At 39.6% G+C, this 14,206-nt stretch overlaps 1 long non-coding RNA gene across 1 annotated transcript; it reads right to left on the minus strand.

Moving 5' to 3' along the window:
• Positions 1 to 9,740: 9,740 nt before the first annotated feature.
• Positions 9,741 to 12,265, minus strand: LOC307032263. The gene is made up of 2 exons (XR_013806193.1): positions 10,261 to 12,265; positions 9,741 to 10,089 (listed from the first exon to the last, which is right to left on the minus strand). It is a non-coding gene; the product is annotated as an uncharacterized lncRNA (long non-coding RNA).
• Positions 12,266 to 14,206: the final 1,941 nt, after the last annotated feature.

Genomic DNA, 14,206 nt, shown 5'->3' on the forward strand with positions numbered 1-14,206 from the left:
GTTGGATAGAATATCCAATTTAAATAAAAAAATAACCTTAAGGGACAACTTGAATGCTTTTTTTCTTTTTTTTCTCTTAATGCATTTCATAAAGATCGGATCGGGAAAAATCGGTATGGGCAAATTGTCAAAATCAAATGGTCGGAATCGGTGCGGGATTAAAAAAAGGTGATCGGGACATCCCTAATTGTGATATCTATAAAGCTGAAAGAGAAAAACTAAAGGATGAAGTTATTGAGGCAGAGAGGGAGAGGGGTTGGTATTCTGGGAACAGAAGGAGAAGGAGAGGGAGCTACCAGAAAGGCACTGTTTACCTTCCTGAGTGAAACTGGGGTAGGGCGAATTATTATTATTAATATTAGGTCAGGAAAGATCTAGGTTTTTTGTTTTTATTTTATTTATTTAATATTTTTTGTTGATTTATTTATCTGGCCCAACATTGATTTTGAGTGATTAGGTCACATGACCAGGAAGGTATTGAAGAAATAAGCTAATTTTTGCATCAAAATATTAATATACAAATTATTTAAGTATTAAAATGCAATAAAAAGATGTGTGTCCTATTCAGCCAGTGTAGTTCTTTGACCCAACATTGATTTTGAGTGATTAGGTCACATGACCTGGAAGGTATTGAAGAAATAAGCTCATTTTTCCATCCAAATATTAATTTAAAAATATTTACTGGGTTAAAATGCAATAAAAAGAGGTGTGTCCTATTCAGCCAGTGTAGTTCTTTGGCCCAACATTGATTTTGAGTGATTAGGTCACATGACCTGGAAGGTATTGAAGAAATAAGCTCATTTTTCAATCAAAATATTAATATAAAATATTTTAAATATTAAAATGCAATAAAAAGAGGTGTGTCCTATTCAGCCAGTGTAGTTCTTTGACCCAATATTGATTTTGAGTGAATCGGTCACATGACCAGGAAAGTATTGAAGAAATAAGCTCATTTTTCAATCAAAATATTAATATAAAAATATTTAGAGGGTTAAAATGGAATAAAAAGAGGTGTGTCCTATTCAGCCGGTGTAGTTCTTTGACCCAACATTGATTTTGAGTGAATCAGTCACATGACCTGGAAGGTATTGAAGAAATAAGCTCATTTTCGCATTAAAATATTAATATAAAAATATTTTAAGTAGTAAAATGCAATAAAAAGAGGTGTGTCCTATTTAGCCAGTGTAGTTCCTTGACCCAACATTGATTTTTGAGTGATTAGGTCACATGACCTGGAAGTTATTGAAGAAATAAGCAAATGTTTCCATCAAAATATTAATAAAACGTATTTAAAGTATTAAAATGTGTGTTCAATAAATGTATGCTCTGGAGTGAATTTGCTTCACATTTGCATCATGATCGAGAAGCTGTCGATTTATTAAAAAGAACATTTTTCTTGTGTAATTGTAAAAGTCATTTGTTGATGGTCCCTAAGTGAAAGCCTCGTTTCGTGGAGAAGATCTCTCCGTTAAACTGACGCTGCTGGTGGGTCCGGGAAACTGACGCTGCTGGCGGTTCCACGAATGTCCGTCGAATATCCAACCTAAAACCAAATTCACCGCGGTGTTTAAGCTTATGCTAGCTAGCCGCCCGCAAGAATAATTTCACATTAATGTTGCTTTGCTGATTATGGCGAAAGCATTTCTCAGACTTAGAACAGTTCAGTATGTATGATGAACCATGCGAGTAAAGGCTTAAAAAAAAGCAAAACATGTATCAGACTTTAGTTACCCAACTTACTTTGTCAGAGGATGGATCGCAATAGAGAGGCGAAGTCACGCCCATCTACTTCCGGTCCATGGGACCCCGGAAGCGGAAAATTATACATTGAATTCAATGGAGAGAGAAAACGTATCTTTTGATCCCGTTTGAATTGTGCCACGAACTACACATATGATGTTTGTCAATCTTAAACAATCATTTCCATGTCAAAAAAGTCGCATTTTGTCGTAAAACTGTTGAAATATAAGACTATGAAAAATACGCGACTACAAAGACTACAAATCCCAAATCCCATTCTGGGTCGCGCATGTGATGTCACAGGCGATAATGCTCCAAGTGGTTGCGACTCGTAATTAAAGCGAAGAAGAAGATTTCATAACTGATTTATTCCCTCCAATAAATATAAGAGATTGCTCCAATAAATTTACTTTTACAAGATGCCTGTGTGCTTTGTACCATGTTGTAATCACAAAAGTGATCATACCACTTGCTCGTTCTATCGCTTCCCCTCTTATGAAAGGACCAGGAGTCGCTGGATCAGACATATCAGGTAATATCATAGGTAATATACATGTTGTGAATGGAACATAGTCAAGTTAGCTACCTAGCTAGTAGCGACGAGTAGCGAGCACGTTAGTTAGCATTACATTACTTAGCCTTGTCATTTTTAGTAGCCTTACCATTAAGTTATTATTTTATTACATGAAGTACACCAAAATGTTAAACAGTAAGAGTAGTCATCATGGTAAGTATTTCGTGAAACATTTGAAGAGTGGCCTACTGCGCCCTCCACCGGGTGCTAAGGAAGCAGTTCAGGGAGAGTCGAAGGAAGGCAGGCAGGCAGGGAGCTTTGCATGACATTCTTCTGGACGTGTTTCATTGTGATGACAGTGAGGGTGAGTCAATCTGTTGGTTGGAAAGACAGTAGTTGAGTGATTACTGAGAGAAAATTATTAAAATAGATAATTATTCAGTGTTGTTACTTTAAAGTGTTGTTACTGACCTTTTTCTCTTTTATTTTCTTTACCTCACCTGTAACTGCTGAGACCCTGAGGAACATGCACACTGGACTGACCTGCTCTGGCAACCTGATTTCCACTGTACGTAATAGTATTTGGTTATGGTATATTATTTATATACATCAAAGGCACAATGCACCCCCCAGAGAGACACATGTATTGATTGTGATATTTTGCATAGGTCATGTGAAATCATCTTTACATACTAGAAAACTGTAGGAGCGGCAACTTGTTTTGAAATTGAATTTTTAATATCCGATAATAAAGTTGATCTGTTTTCTTTATTCTTCTCTCTTCCCAGCTCCATCCATCACCGTTCTCTGTTCCTGCTGGTCCTGCTTGCTAATAAATGCTTTATTTTTTTACACAGTTACAAATAAAGTCAATGTATTGTATGACATGAAGTTGTGCTTCATTCTGAGTCAATAATAAATTCATTCTGCCTTCAACTGCAAAATGATTGTGGACTGCACCGACATCCATGTAGCTGCCCCCCAGTAAGATGAACCAAGCAAAGCTGACACTCAACATACAGCTGTGCTCTTAAGTTGACATGAAGAATTTGTGAAATATTGGTAATTATTTGGAAAAAATGACTGACGATGCAGAAAACTTTTTTTATTTAGGAACAGTGGTCAGGTGAAGCATTTATCACTACATATGTGTCACACTTAAAAGGCCAAACACACTGGCCAAACACACCTCGTTTACAACTCCCCAGTTGACAGCCATGACTCCGTCTAAATTGTACCCCCCAAGCACCCTCTTCATGAGGGACGCGCATGGAGTGGATGAAAGTCCCGACCTCAGCACAGCACCAAAATTGCTGGCTGTCAACCTGCCCTGCCTGTGTAACTGCCACTGAGGATTTGTCCGCTGTCCTACGGTGGCTGTCTGGATGGCAGCTTGCTGGTCTCTGCTCAGTCGCATTGAGGCAAGAATTGCCTCAAGCCCCCGACCCCACGCTCCTTCACCAGCTCCGGCACGTTGAAAATGGCCTGATGTTGAGGCTGCAGCTCTGGCTCAGGTGACAAAAGCCATGCCATGCCATGCTGCGCCCCTCAGTGCAGACCTGAACAAGTCTACTTCCTCAGTGGCGATGTCTCTGGCCAGTGGGTTGTATGTCTCCTCTTGCTGTTGGTAGAGTTGAGACACCGGCTGGACTACTTTTGAAGTGCCAGGCTTCCTCCACTGGCACTCAACTTCTGTGGAGCTGATCTGCCACATGGCAAATATTGCCAATGCTGCAGCGTGGCTGCATTTGTACATCCCCCGTGCACAACCACAGACGGCGCTCTGCATCACGCCATCCTCTCCCATGTAGATCTGTACAAATAAAGTAAGTACCATGTTTGTTAACATGCTATAATAGATTGAATGAGCAATACAAGGATGGTCCAGATCTGGGGGTGGGAGGGTTTATTTTTCCATAGTTTTGTCCTCTTGTCTGATTGTTGTTTGTTTTTTCTGAATTTTTTGTAATTTGTGTTGTATTGGTTGTGATTGTACATTGTATTTTTTTAAATGTGTATTACATTTTTGAAAAACATTTGATCAACAAAAAAGGATTTGGTCAGGGTCTAGACTCAGTGTGTAGTTTATGAATTAATCAATGCTCTCTACATTAGGAAAACATACCAGTGTACCAGAGGGAGTCACACACAGCTGTGCCTAGATAACCAAACAAATTGACAAGATAACCAAAATCCTTGAATCTACACACAGCAAATAAACTCAAATTACACAACGAGATGTAAAAAGGAGATCACACATATAGTCGATATAAAACTGGCCGCTTCAATCTGAAGAGCAAATAAAACAAAACACGGGAGTGTACCTTGTTCTTGTGAACACTAATGTTATCCACAGCATACACACCCGTATAGAGAGGCGAAGTCCCTCCCCTTCCGGGAGCCTCCATGGGACCCCGGAAGCGGAAAATTATACATTGAATTCAATGGAGAGAGAAAACGTATCTTTTGATCCCGTTTGAATTGTGCCACGAATGACACATATGATGTTTGTCAATTTAAAAGAACATTTTGCAAGTCAAAAAAATTTAAATGTGTCGTAAAACTGTGAAGTAACACATTTTTTTGTGTTAAGCCGCTCAGTGAACTACATGTCTCTGGTCCCGCACAATACGCGTCACCAACACAAAGATGACCGTCACGTTGGCACATTTCACCTCATTCTTTCAGAATGAGAATAAAAGTATAAAACGAGGTGAAATCACTACAAGTCTGGGCATGTTGAGAGCTGTACATACACGAAAGGGGAGTTAGTAGGTTCTGTAAGAGCCAGCATGCGGGACCGGCTTTACAAGGTTTCGGTGAGTAACATGAGTGCAATGTTTAACGTTAATGTCAGTCAATAAGGAGGAGAATGAAAAAGAAGATGATGAACCACAGACCCGGCATATAATGACTGCAGTGTGCAGTGCTGTGTTAATTTATGTTACTGTTATCAATAGCATTAGTTGACTGAGAAAACCGTAAAGAAAAAAAGTTTAGCGATGTTACGAGTCGACTAGTATAATATGCCCACGGCTGTGATTGACAACCTGGACAGCCAGTCAGAAGCTAGAATGCCAACCTAGAGAGCCAATCAGAACCTAGAACGGGTGTACTGTATACGGGTGTGTATGCTATGGATAACATTAGTGTTCACAAGAACAAGGTACACTCCCGTGTTTTGTTTTAGTTGCTCTTCAGATTGAAGCGGCCAGTTTTATATCGACAATATGTGTGATCTCCTTTTTACATCTCGTTGTGTCATTTGAGTTTATTTGCTGTGTGTAGATTCAAGGATTTTGGTTATCTTGTCAATTTGTTTGGTTATCTAGGCACAGCTGTGTGTGACTCCCTCTGGTACACTGGTATGTGTTTTCCTAATGTAGAGAGCATTGATTAATTCATAAACTACACACTGAGTCTAGATCCTGACCAAATCCTTTTTTTTTTATCAAATGTTTTTCAAAAATGTAATACACATTTAAAAAAATACAATGTACAATCACAACCAATACAACACAAATTACAAAAAATACAGAAAAAACAAACAATAACAATAATCAGACAAGAGGACAAAACTATGGAAAAATAAACCCTCCCACCCCCAGATCCGGACCATCCTTGTATTGCTCATTCAATCTATTATAGCATGTTAACAAACATGGTACTTACTTTATTTGTACAGATCTACATGGGAGAGGATGGCGCGATGCAGAGCGCTGTCTGTGGTTGTGCACGGGGGATGTACAAATGCAGCCACGCTGCAGCATTGGCAATATTTGCCATGTGGCAGATCAGCTCCACAGAAGTTGAGTGCCAGTGGAGGAAGCCTGGCACTTCAAAAGTAGTCCAGCCGGTGTCTCAACTCTACCAACAGCAAGAGACATACAACCCACTGGCCAGAGACATCGCCACTGAGGAAGTAGACTGGTTCAGGTCTGCACTGAGGGGCGCAGCGTGGCATGGCTTTTGTCACCTGAGCCGGAGCTGCAGCCTCAACATCAGGCCATTTTCAACGTGCCGGAGCGGGTGAAGGAGCATGGGGGTCGGGGGCTTGAGGCAATTCTTGCCTCAATGCGACTGAGCAGAGACCATTAAGCTGCCATCCAGACAGCCACCGTAGGACAGCAGACAAATCCTCAGTGGTAGTTACACAGGCAGGGCAGGTTGACAGCCAGCAATTTTGGTGCTGTGCTGAGGTCGGGACTTTCATCCACTCCATGCGCGTCCCTCATGAAGAGGGTGCGTGGGGGGTAAAATTTAGACGGAGTCATGGCTGTCAACTGGGGAGTTGTAAACGAGGTGTGTTTGGCCAGTGTGTTTGGCCTTTTAAGTGTGACACATATGTAGTGATAAATGCTTCACCTGACCACTGTTCCTAAATAAAAAAAGTTTTCTGCATCGTCAGTCATTTTTTCCAAATAATTACCAATATTTCACAAATTCTTCATGTCAACTTAAGAGCACAGCTGTATGTTGAGTGTCAGCTTTGCTTGGTTCATCTTACTGGGGGGCAGCTACATGGATGTCGGTGCAGTCCACAATCATTTTGCAGTTGAAGGCAGAATGAATTTATTATTGACTCAGAATGAAGCACAACTTCATGTCATACATTACATTGACTTTATTTGTAATTGTGTAAAAACATATGAGCATTGATTAGCAAGCAGGACCTGCAGGAACAGAGAACGGTGATGGATGGAGCTGGGAAGAGAGAAGAATAAAGAAAACAGATCAACTTTATTATCGGATATTAAAAATTCAATTTCAAAACAAGTTGCCGCTCCTACAGTTTTCTAGTATGTAAAGATGATTTCACATGACCAATGCAAAATATCACACTCAATACATGTGTCTCTCTGGGGGGTGCATTGTGCCTTTGATGTATATAAATAATATACCATAACCAAATACTATTACGTACAGTGGAAATCAGGTTGCCAGAGCAGGTCAGTCCAGTGTGCATGTTCCTTAGGGTCTCAGCAGTTACAGGTGAGGTAAAGAAAATAAAAGAGAAAAAGGTCAGTAACAACACTTTAAAGTAACACCACTGAATAATTATCTATTTTAATAATTTTCTCTCAGTAATCGCTCAACTACTGTCTTTCCAACCAACAGATTGACTCACCCTCACTGTCATCACAATGACACATGTCCAGAAGAATGTCATGCAAAGCTCCCTGCCTGCCTGCCTTCCTTCGACTCTCCCTGAACTGCTTCCTTAGCACCCGGTGGAGGGCGCAGTAGGCTACTCTTCAAATGTTTCACGAAATACTTACCATGATGACTACTCTTACTGTTTAACATTTTGGTGTACTTCATGTAATAAAATAATAACTTCATGACAAGGCTAAGTAATGTAATGCTAACTAACGTGCTCACTACTAGCTAGGTAGCTAACTTGACTATGTTCCATCCACAACATGTATATTACCTATGATATTACCTGATATGTCTGATCCAGCGACTCCTGGTCCTTTCATAAGAGGGGAAGCGATAGAACGAGCAAGTGGTATGATCACTTTTGTGATTACAACGTGGTACAAAGCACACAGGCATCTTATAAAAGTGAATTTATTGGAGCAATCTCTTATATTTATTGGAGGGAATAAATCAGTTATGAAATCTTCTTCTTCGCTTTAATTACGATTCGCAACCACTTGGAGCATTATCGCCTGTGACATCACATGCGCGACCCAGAATGGGATTTGGGATTTGTAGTCTTTGTAGTCGCGTATTTTTCATAGTCTTATATTTCAACAGTTTTACGACAAAATGTGACTTTTTTGACATGGAAATGATTGTTTAAGATTGACAAACATCATATGTGTAGTTCGTGGCACAATTCAATCGGGATCAAAAGATACGTTTTCTCTCTCCATTGAATTCAATGTATAATTTTTCGCTTCCGGGGTCCCATGGACCGGAAGTAGATGGGCGTGACTTCGCCTCTCTATACAGTACACCCGTTCTAGGTTCTGATTGGCTCTCTAGGTTGGCATTCTAGCTTCTGACTGGCTGTCCAGGTTGTCAATCACAGCCGTGGTTCATATTATGCTAGTCGACTCGTAACATCGCTAAACTTTTTTTCTTGACGGTTTTCTCAGTCAACTAATGCTATTGATAACAGTAACATAAATTAAAACAGCACTGCACACTGCAGTCATTATATGCCGGGTCTGTGGTTCATCATCTTTTTTTTCATTCTCCTCCTTATTGACTGACATTAACCTTAAACATTGCACTCATATTACTCACCGAAACCTTGTAAAGCCGGTCCCGCATGCTGGCTCTTACAGAACCGACTAACTCCCCTTTCGTGTATGTACAGCTCTCAACGTGCCCAGACTTGTAGTGATTTTCACCTCGTTTTATACTTTTATTCTCATTCTGAAAGAATGAGGTGAAATGTGCCAATGTGACGGTCATCTTTGTGTTGGTGACGCGTATTGTGCGGGACCAGAGACATGTAGTTCACTGAGCGGCTTAACACAAAAAAATGTGTTACTTCACAGTTTTACGACACATTTTAATTTTTTTGACTTGCAAAATGTTCTTTTAAATTGACAAACATCATATGTGTCATTCGTGGCACAATTCAAACGGGATCAAAAGATACGTTTTCTCTCTCCATTGAATTCAATGTATAATTTTCCGCTTCCGGGGTCCCATGGAGGCTCCCGGAAGGGGAGGGACTTCGCCTCTCTATGCCGGTGGCAGCGTCTTTGGCCAATAGCTGGTGCTCTGAATGATGTAATTTCCTGTACCGATTATACAATAAAATATTAATACATTTCCTATATTTTGACACGATAACTCTTTAATAACCTAAGTAGCCTACGGACAAAAACAAAAAGCTATATATTGCCTTATAAAATGCAGAAAAGTTTAAACATCTAACATGATAATAATAAATAAAAAATAATGATATCTTAAACCAAAGTAAATCAAATGGAAAATTAAACAACAACAACAATTTAACATAAATAAAACAAGGATTAAAACAAGGATAAGTTTGACTCAATGTTGTGTAAAGTACCCGTTATGGTTAAAAAGAATATTTATTTTTATTTTTTGAAAATAATACAGCTTCCAGCTTCCCGAGACACGAAGAGGAGACACGAACAATTCTTCCACTTGAAATGCGTTTAAACTGTGTCAGAGAGATGTTTAATCGGTTCATTTTAATTGGGGATTATGGGTAGTGTAGTGTCTTCGGCCATCCTAAACTCGATGATGCTCGAAATGTCCCTTATAGATCTACGTCTGTTTCCGGTTATTTTTATTTTGAAATTCAGTTCCTGAAGGACGGCAAAAAACCCGAGATTATAGAATTAAACAAATAAAAACAAGGATAATTGTGTGTTATTGTTGACTAATGTTGGAGATTTGGAGGATGTTGAAAACCAACCTCGTCTCCGCGTGTCGTTTGATAAGCTGGGTGAATTTGTTAAAAAGGAGGGATTGAGAAACACCAGAATACAAGTTAAACAATAATCCTGCTTTTAATGATATACAGTAACGATACAAAATACAAATACAAAGAAATCACGAAGCACTCTGCAGAGTACTCCGGGCTCAGGTTCTACCACGTGTGAGACAGGTCTCAGGAACGGCCGGTGAAAAACAAGAGCGCGAACCAAAGGAAAACACAGTCTTTCATACTAAAACACAGGAGGAGGAGGTGTACGTGCTTTCCCCCAGAGGTCATCTTATTGGCAGAGACCAACACATGGCCTGTCGCACCCAATCAGTGCGACACAGCAGCTTGTAGCCAGCACACACACATCTCCTTTATGGCCCTTGGTCCCTGAGTCCATCTTCCCGCCTCCTGACTGCCACACACAAGTTAAAAGTATGTTTTAAGATATAGTTGTTATAGTTGGCTAAATATACGTAATACATGTTAATTACTTTCATATCAATAACAACGAGGAACACATTACCTATGCTCTTAAGCAGTATTAGAGATGCTTTTCAAATAGTCAAACTTCTCACAGGCTTACCTATAGCCCCTCCATTTGTTTGAGCTATTGTTCACATCTTTACTTCAAATAAAAGGTTTCACATTGTATATTTCCAGCTTCCTTTACACATACTGCTATTATTAACACAAAGTAACTAACCACACACCTCTATTGAAAACAAGTCGATTCCCCTGACAATTGACCTGCTGAACCTCTTCGGAATGTGTCCCTCCCCCACCTCTCTCGTCCCTGTCATAAAAACTGCTTCCATTTCATATAGAGTAATAAAAGATGTTTAAGCTAATTTCTCCACAATGTTTGTAGCCATTTAGTACCCACACATGAAAGAATAAGAACAGAGGTATAGTTGACCAGTAATCATGTAGCAGATCTATTTACTGCAATGAAAACACACACACACACATCTGCTTCAAGCCTGTGTAAGCACCCCCTTCTTTTACGAGGGGAACATTCCAGCGTCTGGCACTATTCCCAAATATGGTGTCCCCTTCTCACCTCTCTCTCCATACACAAGGACTTCACCTCAATATATTGGGGGAGGGAAAAGATACTTTGTCCTTTCTAATTTAACACACATGAATATAAATAAGGTGGCATTAAAAGGAATATACCAGATTTAACTTTCCTGTCATACCACGTTACTTTAATACTTCAAATAATTCAAATAATCCTTCAATTCCCCCTTTTTGGTCTCGCATTAACGAGACCAACACACATAAGACATTTGAAACAAAACTACTGTCCTTCTTTAATACTGTGTCTGTCCCCCTTCATTAAACCTTTGAGAACAGAAAACAACCTCCAATGACAGTGAAGAAACTATCAGAGTGAGAGCCTGAGTGCCAGACAGCAGCATCCTTGCGTGTTGTTGAATCATCAGGCCCCCCCCCCCCCCCTCAGCGGAATACGCCAACAAGGGCATCTGATAGGGAGGGGGAGATGCGGCCTTTCCTTCAAAGGTGGAACTGATTAATCTGATCAGAGAGAAGTAGACTCCTCTGCTGCCTCGAGAAGTCCCCCAGCCCGCTGACGCCTCCTTCCAAGTCGTCTGCTGTAGGGATGTCCGCGAGGTCCTTCTCCTCCAGTCCGCTGATGCCTGCTTCCAAGTCGTCTGCTGTAGGGATGTCCGCGTTGACGATAGCCAGGTCCATCCTGATGTCCTCCAAGGTCCTAGCCGGAGTGTTCCTCGCCGCACACTGGCTCCAGTAGTACCAGATGTCCCCCTTTGCTCCTCGGCGGACCGCATGAGATGTCCTCTGGGTCACTCTGTAGAGGCCGGAGAACCTGGGGTTGAGTCACGTAGGCCTGACGACCTTCAGCCAGACGAACTCCGCTGTGTCGGCCTCCTGCTCCTCGGGTCCCCCTTTTGGCGTCAGCAACCTGTGTGGAGAAATCTGATACCCACCCCTCCAGTCTACGCTCAGTGCTTCTGGGCCCTCAGGTGTTTGACCCACCGCTGGTAGGCCACTTCAGAATTCTAATACTTGGCCTGTGTCAACAAAATAAACCCCAACATCTTCAGGTGAACTAAATAACATATCTCAATAGCTCTGAATTCCTGACAAGCATCTGTGTTATTATAAATGAAATCTTTGAGATCCCATTTAAAATCTAAATATAATATGAACTGCTAACGTCTCTGGTAATGGAACACACTAATATTATGGATTAAAAACAACTAAAATCATGATACTGACAAAGTGAATAATTTCCAGGCGAGACTGCTTCTACCTGTCCCTGCTTGGATATTATCAAGCTGAAAAATGAATACAGAAATCCAACATACTGTCATCAAATGTCTTTCTATTATGACTTTAAATTAAATGTACATCCCCATAATGATCTAAACAGTCTATGGCTTTTACTTCTTTACCAGGCTAGTTACAAGATGTTGTCTAAATTAAATTCTATCTCATTACATTACTATGTTTTAACTTAGCTGTAATATGTTCTTTCTACATTTCAAACCTCAGTTACTTTAATACCTGTTGAAATATTACAAAATTGTTTTCATTATCACAGTTCACCCTCTCATTCTCATTCTGGAATGACATCTCTCTCAGTAGGCCCTTGGCCACTGATTCTGCATCTGTGTTACCTGTTATAACTCAATCAATATTAGAAACATGTCAACATTAATCAAACATTATCTTATCCCCAGATAGGGAGCAGGTTAAATCTAAAACTGTCAATCAATGGTCAGATTGAACATCTGAGTTGGGGCGGCAGGTTTCTTCCAGTCCCTAAATGAAAATATCCCACACTCCCCCTTTTTACACATGTAAACATGTGTAATAAAATCCTGTATGGGAAGAAAACCTTCAGGTAACCAGTGGTTATAAGAAAATACCAAACATCATTCACAAAAGTACATCCATCATTTTTCACAGTAAACACTCCAGGGAAAATAAGTGTTCATTTCCAGCTGGCAGTCCTAAAAGAAACAGAATCTTTAGATTTTAGTTTGAGTTTTACATTTGCAAACCGCCAACTCCTGTGGGAATTAGAAACGGGTCACATGTGCATTTTTCCAAATGTGTGAAATCGTAGGAAACCTGTGTTTCCCATGGAGCTCCAAAATAATGTATTAGTCTAAAAACATGCTCGGTTAGTTATTGTTTTAGAATCATGCAGTTACACTGATCACATGCAGAAATTCATTCACACCCACACTGTCAGGTTGTAAAGTCAAGTTTGGTCAGCCCCAGAGTCAGTCATTGATAGTGCTTTTCTCAAGTCACACTGTCAGTCAGGGTCAAAGGTCATTTGGTCTCAGTTTCATTGGCCATGTGTCGTGCTCTGCAGAGACTTTAATATTCTACTAGCTGGAGTTGTACTAGTGACATCATTGTGTTGATGTCAACCAATGCAACAAAGTTTTTCTCGTGTTCGCAGCACCATTTTCTTCAGATGTTTAACAAACAAATGATCAATACACTTTATTAATATACCGCCCCTAGGAAACACAATAACAAATGTTCTGACAAATGTTCATGCAAGGCATTCTTAAGTGAACCTGCAGAAAACGGCCTTTTGAATTAATATTCCAAATTAATCAATAATAATAATAATCCATTTTATCAATTTGTTTACCCTTAGAAGTGAACATACCTCATAATGTTACATCAGGATGTTAAACTAAGCTTTGGCCAAATCGATCATTATTACTGTTTCAGATCTAAGTGGAGGTTGAACAAACAAAATCTTTTTTTTTGTTTTGTTTACATCATGTAAACCACTAACATATTTCCCAATTTCAGCATCAGCCTTGTTACTCTCAAATTACATCCTAAATAGGAATATTAGGAATGAAACAAATATTTAATCTTCAGAAATGTTCTTAACAAATAGAGAGTAATGCCATCTCTCTATCTAGTGAATAGCCAACATATTTAAAAAATGTCAGATATACAAAAATAAGCCTAAATACTCTTTTACTATCAAAGTCTAAAGCTAGACCTAAGCTGAACAGTTTTGGTAATTGAAAATGTAATCTAGAAAAAAACAAAACTGGACCTGTGTTCTTGTGTGTTCTTCAAAATACATTAGTAAATACCTTGTGAAGTATTCACAATATAACTATTCCTCTCTAGGATATGAAATCCATTCATCTTTAACCAGATACTATTTCCCTATTTATTTTTAGTTCATGATAATAATGGTATAACGTCCACACGTTTACCCATAGCTAGTCACTATGTCAAGATTATCATGTGTGACATAATAATCAGATGTCTTGTTTGCCAAACAAGGATATTAAACCTTAACCCTTTCAGCATTCCAGACCATCATTAAACAATCAGCCTCCTTTCCTAAACATTAAGCATATCGTTCTACACCACCTTCTGATAAACTCTTGCACAGTTATGCTGTAAAATCATTGCATGATTTCTTCAGAGTCTGAACAGACTGAGACCAGCCTGTCTCAAGATCTTGTCATATTGAGAATAGGGCTGCAACTAAC

This window comes from Notothenia rossii, assembly GCF_949606895.1.
Source record: "Notothenia rossii genome assembly, chromosome: 3".
NCBI classification, from domain to species: domain Eukaryota; kingdom Metazoa; phylum Chordata; class Actinopteri; order Perciformes; family Nototheniidae; genus Notothenia; species Notothenia rossii.